The following is a 9,179-nucleotide window of genomic DNA, read 5'->3' as shown; positions in this document are numbered from 1 at the left end:
GTGTGAACAAAGTTAATCTAAATCTAATTTACAGAAACTCTGCCGGTCAAATGACAGTAAAACAAAGGATACGATTGAGAATGAAGTTGAATATTGAAACTTTTATTTCTATCTGCAGCATAATGTTGCGGTGACATGTTCAGTATACAGTATAACAGCAGTATCATAATAACTAAACATGTAGCGTCAGATGTAATGAAGCCAAAATAAATCATTAAATAATGTAGATGGATTGATGCAATGGGTGAAAAAAAGAGGCTCTAACAGACTCCAACACAAAGTCACCATGCACTCACCACTATACTTTTCGGTTTTAACCTGAAAGACCCCAAAAAAGAACAGGTAATTTAAACAGTAGCATATACAAGTTTACTTGTAATTAAAAAAATGAAAAAATATCATCATACAACACTTTAAGTGGATGTGCTAAGCTCTTGTCATAATGTAAACACTAGGGTTTCTCTCCAGTGTGAATTATCTGGTGTGTTTTAAGGTGGGCCAATTGAGAGAAGTGTTGTCCACACTGATCACATCCATATGGTTTCTCTCCAGTGTGGATTCTATGGTGTCTTTTAAGATTGTACATTTCAGAGAAGTATTGTCCACACTGATCACATCCATAGCTAGGGTTTCTCTCCAGTGTGAATTATCTTGTGTGTTTTAAGGCCAGCAATTTGAGAGAAGTGTTGTCCACACTGATCACATCCATAGGGTTTCTCTCCAGTGTGAATTATCCAGTGGCTTTTAAGGCTGGACAATTGAGAGAAGTGTCGTCCACAATGATCACATCCATAAGGTTTTTCTCCAGCGTGAATTCTTGTGTGTTTTAAGTTTGTACATTTCAGAGAAGTGTCGTCCACACTGATCACACCCATAGGGCTTTGCCCCAGTGTGAATTCTCTGGTGTTTTTTTTAAGGTTGGACATTTCATTCCTGTAGAAACTGAATTTGCACATGATTTTCTTGCACAAATGTTATATTCTCTAGTGGTCCAAAGTGTATTAATACCTACTGTATTGTCCAATTAGGGATGGACGAGATATGATGACATTGAGGGCAATATGTGATCTAGACATGTGCTCTCATCGGAGAGAAAGAAGGAACTGTCATAGTATCACATTCCATGGGGCAATAAACAGGCTGCATGCAGGGGGTGCTTGCAGCTACCTTCCTGCTAGAGAGGGTGTTTTACGACACCTACAGAGGAAGGGGGGCTGACTCACAAGGCACACACATATAATGGCAGGGGGGGCAATGTGTGACCAAGTACCACTTTAATCCTGTCATATGTGTATCAATATGTGTTCTAGAGTCCATATTTAGATATTGGGTTACCAAACACCTTTATAATAATATCTAAGAGTCTACCGGTTAAGCTGGTCATAGAGAGTGCCAGGCTTGCAGCACAAGGAGTGTGGTGCAAGTTAGCTGACAGGCAAGGGCTTAGAACAGCCTATCTCAGGCAGAGAAGGGGCCATTGGGCTTTTGATTGGCCGGGGAGGAGTGGCCCATCCAGGGCCTGCAGCTGTATCATGTGTGTAAGCTAGCAGGGAGGTAGATTAAAGGGAGACCATCGTGAGAGCAGGAAGGCGGGAGGCCAGTGGTGAGCATATAGAAATGTGTTTAATTGATATCATGTGTTGTGTTGTGTGATGTTAGATTATAACAATGTATGTATCTGTGCCTCTTGTTTGTCTCCCAGATTTAAAACCATAGCTACACCAGGTGATCATAGCTATAACATAGCTAGAACATAGGTATAACCAGGTGAACGTAGGTTGTAGACTACCATGGGTGAACTTAAGTTGGTAGTGTTGAGCTAAATAGTAACAAGATCAACAGGGGCTAAACTCCCCAAAGACAGATAGGAGGGACAGGCTATTAGGCGAAGATCCGGAGTACTGTATCCACCTGTGTCAGGGGGAGGGAGAAACAAACCAGTGTGTATGTTGTTTGTGTTTATGTTGTAATGAGCTAATAAACCTTATAAAAGCATGTTGAGTTTGTAAGAGAAGCGATTATTGGAACATTTAGTTTAGCCTATGCGTGTTAATTCTTTAGTAAATCCCGTCTGCTGCTAGAGTCTGTCGGATACTCGGCTAATCTCCCGAAATCCGAACACCTACCAAGTGTGGTCTAAAAATACAATTTGTTTGTGTGAACAAGTGTGAACAACCTATGAAACAGTTAACTCCTCCAGTTAACTGCAGTCAGGCTCCATTTCAATGTGAAAGGCTCATAACCAAAGACACCTAGATGATGATGGGCCATCATCAGAGATCTGTTCATAGACACAAGTTGCAATGTGCTTTTCTTTGACAAATAAACGCAAACCCAGAAATTGTAGATCAGTTATTTGTATCTGCACAGAGCATTTACCAAACTATTTATTCACAAAGCTAAAATACATAAATATAGCCTACTAAATTATAATCTATCTAATATACAGCAAATATGCAGGTCAGATTACAGTGAAACAAGGCATACGATTGAGAATTAAATTGAATATTGTGGCTTGTTTATTTCTATCTGCAGCATAATGTTGGTGTGACATGTTCCACAAAAGCAATAGAGTATAACAACAGTATCACAGTAATAAAACATGTAGGGTCAGATGTAATGCAGTGGTCTGAAGTTTATTAATACCTACCAAGTGTGGTCTAAAAAATACAATTTGCGTGTGAGAACAAGTGTGAACAACCTCTGAAACAAAGTGAATCTAAATCAGGTCAAATGACAGTAAAACAAAGAATAAGATTGAGAATGAAATTGAATATCAAGACTCCAACTCAAAGTAATGACCATACTTTCTCTGAATTAGAATTAATCTGGGAAAGACCCAGTGAATAAGAAATACCACAAAAAGGAATATGTCATTTAAACAGTATACACATTTAATTGTGATACAAAATGTAACAAAAAGGAAAAAAGGATCATCATAAATCATTTTTACGTGGATGTGCTAAGCTATTGTCATAATGTAAACACTAGGGTTTCTCTCCAGTGTGAATTCTCTGGTGTGTTTTAAGGTTGGACAATTGGGAGAAGTGTTGTCCACAATGATCACATCCATAGGGTTTCTCTCCAGTATGAATTCTCTGGTGTTTTTTAAGGCTGGACATTTCAGAGAAGTGTTGTCCACACTGATCACATCCATAGGGTTTCTCTCCAGTGTGAATTCTCTGGTGTGTTTTAAGGTGGGCCAATTGAGAGAAGTGTTGTCCACACTGATCACATCCATAGGGTTTCTCTCCAGTATGAATTCTATGGTGTTTTTTAAGGCTGGACATTTCAGAGAAGTGTTGTCCACACTGATCACATCCATAGGGTTTCTCTCCAGTATGAATTCTCTGGTGTTTTTTAAGGCTGGACATTTCAGAGAAGTGTTGTCCACACTGATAACATCCATAGGGTTTCTCTCCAGTGTGAATTCTCTGGTGTGTTTTAAGGCTGGACATTTGAGAGAAGTGTTGTCCACACTGATCACATCCATAGGGTTTCTCTCCAGTGTGGATTCTATGGTGTCTTTTAAGGCTGGACATTCGAGAGAAGTGTTGTCCACACTGATCACATCCATAGGGTTTCTCTCCAGTATGAATTATCTGGTGTTTTTTAAGGCTGGACATTTCAGAGAAGTGTTGTCCACACTGATCACATCCATAGGGTTTCTCTCCAGTGTGAATTCTATGGTGTATTTTAAGTTTGGACATTTCAGAGAAGTGTTGTCCACATTGATCACATCCATAGGGTTTCTCTCCAGTATGAATTATCTGGTGGCGTTCAAGTTTGGACATTTTAGGGAAGTGTTTTCCACACTGATCACAGTAATGGTGTTTTTTCATTGTCAAGCTTCTTTGTTCATTCACCTCTGGTAGGTCAGGGCAGTCATCAGACTGTTGATGGGACACTGGATTGGAAACAAATACAAAATAAAGATTGTTGATAGGTAGACTTAAAAGTAATTGTTGTGCAACAAATCCCTGTCATGTAGCTAACCAACAATTGTGTTAAAAACCTTAGCATGACTAACATATAGTGATTACTTAATCCTTAAATAATACTACAAATATTTGGTTGTTGCTGTTATGCAAAACACAAATGTTCCAGAGCAAAGCTATATAAGCTCATAATAAAATGACTAAGCTAACAATACAATTATTGAGAATATTGAGGGAATAAAAACAGAACAGTGGGAGTGAAAAGGGAGGTTAAGTAACATACCAAGGTCTTTGGGTTCCTCCTGTTCAGCAGAAATGTCCCTGGTGGGTTCAAGAGAGTCCATCTTCACCTGAAGTCTGCAGTCCACAGTCAGATGTGATCCGAAATGATCCTGGAGGAGTTGTGGAGAAATGACACAGACCAAGTTTTCTTATACCAGAGAGCCACTAACTGCTTTGAATGATAGACTAAGAGAACAATAGAACCATCTCTCCACCAATCAGTCTAACATGCTGTCCTCCACCCTCCCTCCTCCCACCAGATATACAGATATGCTCACTCCAAAGTGGTCACACAATAAAAAAGTATGGTAAACATTTAGGATTAGACCAAGGACTGAGAAACTGTGATTTGTGTATTTGTTTACTGCTAGTATTATAGTATGTATAGCAGTATAATTAATCAAATTGAATGTATTGCTTGAATTACTACTTGTTCTTCCACCACTGAACAAACAACAGAGTAGGTGGAATGACATTTAAACAGTCTTGTTACTAATTAAAATAATTACTTTGTGAAAATAAATAGTCAACAAATTCACAAGATTATAAGGTGTATTATCTCTTAGTTAGGATCCTACTCCAATGTATTCTCAAAAGGTCACTTTAAAGAAGAGTGCAGCCTGAAAGTAGTCTTGTAGTGGTGAAAACCCTCCTCACAGCTCTCCTCCAGTTAACTGCAGTCAGGCTCCATTTCAATGTGAAAGGCTCACAACCAAAGACATCTAGATGATGATGGGCCATCATCACTGCTACCCCCGCCCTCTTCTCTGTTTCACACAAATTCACACACACCCCTACTCCCTCTCATCCTCTATTCTCTCCTCTCTACCCTCCCTGGAGTCCGTCCCTCTCTCTCACCCGACTCCGCAACCACATCCTTCCTCTCCTCTATCTCATCAAGAACATGGAGCCCATTATTAAATGGGACCCATGTTCTCGTAGAAACTGAATTTGAACAGTATTGCTTCTACCAAGTGTGGCCTAAAAATAAAATGTGTGTCTGAACAAGTGTGAACAAAGTTAATCTAAATCTAATTTACATGTGACCAGATGGACACTGATGATACTTTTGGAATAAGAACCAAAGTTCATAGACTAGGACTATGCCACTCTCAATGGGTGAGAGACCCGTATTCAGTATTTACTCTTGTAACCAAAATCCCCATGCAAGGTACTTTAGACGACAGAGGCTTTTCTGTGTACAATCACTAGATCAACTTTTATTCACAATTTCACATAATACAGATAGCAAAACCTTCATAAGTGTTGTATTTCAATTACTTGACCGGAGGGACAATATAGCACTTCTCATAATATAACACTGCAAACTGTTAAGATAAGATATAAATCACTGCAAACTGTTATGAGAATAAGATATAAATCACTGCAACTATCATGGCACTGCGACTTATGTTGCGCACACAAAACACTTGCTGACTGTTAGTCAAAAGGTAAAATCACACTAGAAGTGGGGAAGGGGGGTAACAACGGTCATTCAGTAAAAGATACAGTAAAAGGGGGTTTCTTTCAATAATGTTATAAAATACTGGAGGCACTGTAGAGCATGGAAACAATTAAAAACAAAATAAAACTGAGGAAAAGAGCAATGGCTGTCTGCTGACCACTCTGTGTAACCAGTTCAGCCTGCAATATACAACAGAGCAATTAGACACTGAGCACCCATCATAAGAACCAATTATAATATAACCATATACTGGCAAGCCTAACTTCCTACCTCCTAGGCCCAAGGCACTTATACCCAGTAGGCAGGATTCAGGCTAGCCAGGTCTGGATCCGGTCTGACATTGTTCTACCATGAAATACAGAAACCATATTAATTCCCCCATCACAATACATATGTGAATCAAAAAGCATGACATAGGGTGGTTGCATGCCAAAGGGCTACCTTTGGCATGCCACCATAATCCACATTTGAGTGTGAGACTCATACCTGTGTTCTGTTAATGTGTGTGGACAGTGGACACTGGGTCCAAGTGGAGTCTGCTCTGCACAGCCTAGCCGCACAACAGCACCAACAGTTTCTAGAAGCACAACAACAATAAGTATCGTAACACTAAATGCAACAGACCACAATATGTAAGCCTTTGTTGTAACATACCTTGGTAAATTGATTGACACGGACACGACGGGTGCTGCTGGGCACTGACGCTACATGCACACGACAGAACGAGAACAAACGTGAGCTTCATTGATCTCACGGGAGTTTTAACAGAGGCTCTGTCAAGCTACCGCTCTGCTCTGCTCTGGGCCGGCGGCTCCCAGGTCCTAATGTCCCACCCGTCACATACAGAAACTCTGCCGGTCAAATGACAGTAAAACAAAGGATACGATTGAGAATGAAGTTGAATATTGAAACTTTTATTTCTATCTGCAGCATAATGTTGGTGTGACATGTTCAGTATACAGTATAACAGCAGTATCATAATAATGAAACATGTAGCGTCAGATGTAATGAAGCAGAAATAAATCATTAAATAATGTAGATGGATTGATGCAATGGGTGAAAAAAAGAGGCTCTAACAGACTCCAACACAAAGTCACCATGCCCTCACCACTATACTTTTCGGTTTGAACCTGAAAGACCCCAAAAAAGAACAGGTAATTTAAACAGTAGGATATACAAGTTTACTTGTAATTAAAAAAATGAAAAAAGATCATCATTCAACACTTTAAGTGTCTAATGGGGATCCTTTATTAAACATACACATACAATAAAGCAGCAATAGGAACAATGCACATAATGTACCTCTAACATTACAAGGGTTATTATGATGTTACTGACTGGAATTGTCATGAACAAACTGGACTCCTAGCCTACAAACCATAGATACAATATATGTATTAAAATAAAGACAAAATCACAATGTAAGTCTCATCAGCTTTTTAATCAAATTGAATGTATTGCTTGAATTACTTGTGTAACTTGGGTGTTTTTGTGGAGTCACACCGTTTACTTGTTTACTTGTTGTTTAAACAGCCTTGTTACTAATTAAAAATAATGACTTTGTGAAAAAAATAGCCAACAAATTCACAATATTATAAGGTGTATTATCTCGCATGATACTGTGCAGTAACTTAGTTAGGATCCTACTCCAATGTATTCTCAAAAGGTCACTTTAAAGAAGAATGCAGCCTGAAAGTAGTAACACCTCCCCTTTGTCTTGGAGTGGTGAAAACCCTCCTCACAGCTCTCCTCCAGTTAACTGCAGTCAGGCTCCATTTCAATGTGAAAGGCTCATAACCAAAGACACCTAGATTGAGAATTAAATTGAATATTGTGGCTTGTTTATTTCTATCTGCAGCATAATGTTGGTGTGACATGTTCCACAAAAGCAATAGAGTATAACAACAGTATCACAGTAATAAAACATGTAGGGTCAGATGTAATGTAGTGGTCTGAAGTTTATTAATACCTACCAAGTGTGGTCTAAAAAATACAATTTGCGTGTGAGAACAAGTGTGAACAACCTCTGAAACAAAGTGAATCTAAATCAGGTCAAATGACAGTAAAATAAAGAATAAGATTGAGAATGAAATTTAATATCAAGACTTTTATTTCTATCTGACCCAGTGAACAAGAAATACCACAAAAAGGACAGGTCCTTTAAACAGTAGGATATACAAGTTATACTTGTAATTAAAAATGTAAAAAAATCATCATAAAACACTTCTACATGGATGTGCTAAAGTCTTGTCATAATGTAAACACTAGGGTTTCTCTCCAGTGTGAATTATCCAGTGGCTTTTAAGGCTGGACAATTGAGAGAAGTGTCGTCCACAATGATCACATCCATAAGGTTTTTCTCCAGTGTGAATTCTTGTGTGTTTTAAGGTGGGCTATTCGAGGGAAGTGTTGTCCACACTGATCACATCCATAGGGTTTCTCTCCAGAGTGAATTCTCTGGTGGGTTTTAAGTTTGTACATTTCAGAGAAGTGTCGTCCACACTGATCACACCCATAGGGCTTTGCCCCAGTGTGAATTCTCTGGTGTTTTTTTTTTAAGGTTGGACATTTCATTCATAGATCCCATTTAATAATGGGATCTATGTTCCTGTAGAAACTGAATTTGCACATGATTTTCTTGCACAAATGTTATATTCTCTAGTGGTCCAAAGTGTATTAATACCTACCAAGTGTGGTCTAAAAATACAATTTGTTTGTGTGAACAAGTGTGAGCAACCTATGAAACAGTTAACTCCTCCAGTTAACTGCAGTCAGGCTCCATTTCAATGTGAAAGGCTCATAACCAAAGACACCTAGATGATGATGGGCCATCATCAGAGATCTGTTCATAGACACAAGTTGCAATGTGCTTTTCTTTGACAAATAAACGCAAACCCAGAAATTGTAGATCAGTTATTTGTATCTGCACAGAGCATTTACCAAACTATTTATTCACAAAGCTAAAATACATAAATATAGCCTACTAAATTATAATCTATCTAATATACAGCAAATATGCAGGTCAGATTACAGTGAAACAAGGCATACGATTGAGAATTAAATTGAATATTGTGGCTTGTTTATTTCTATCTGCAGCATAATGTTGGCGTGACATGTTCCACAAAAGCAATAGAGTATAACAACAGTATCACAGTAATAAAACATGTAGGGTCAGATGTAATGCAGTGGTCTGAAGTTTATTAATACCTACCAAGTGTGGTCTAAAAAATACAATTTGCGTGTGAGAACAAGTGTGAACAACCTCTGAAACAAAGTGAATCTAAATCAGGTCAAATGACAGTAAAACAAAGAATAAGATTGAGAATGAAATTGAATATCAAGACTCCAACTCAAAGTAATGACCATACTTTCTCTGAATTAGAATTAATCTGGGAAAGACCCAGTGAATAAGAAATACCACAAAAAGGAATATGTCATTTAAACAGTATACACATTTAATTGTGATACAAAATGTAACAAAAAGGAAAAAAGGA

General features: G+C 38.3%; 1 long non-coding RNA gene across 1 annotated transcript; it reads right to left on the bottom strand.

The window, feature by feature from the left end:
• Positions 1–3,659: 3,659 nt before the first annotated feature.
• Positions 3,660–6,262, bottom strand: LOC306939841. Its single transcript, XR_013791937.1, has 3 exons — positions 6,172–6,262; positions 4,222–4,330; positions 3,660–3,907 (listed from the first exon to the last, which is right to left on the bottom strand). It is a non-coding gene; the product is annotated as an uncharacterized lncRNA (long non-coding RNA).
• Between the last annotated feature and the right edge of the window lie 2,917 nt (positions 6,263–9,179).

This window comes from Electrona antarctica, assembly GCF_951216825.1.
Source record: "Electrona antarctica genome assembly, chromosome: 2".
In the NCBI taxonomy this organism is placed as follows: Eukaryota; Metazoa; Chordata; class Actinopteri; order Myctophiformes; family Myctophidae; genus Electrona; species Electrona antarctica.
The sequence above is the reverse complement of the archived record's forward strand: the minus strand, read 5'-3'. Positions and strand labels throughout refer to the sequence as shown.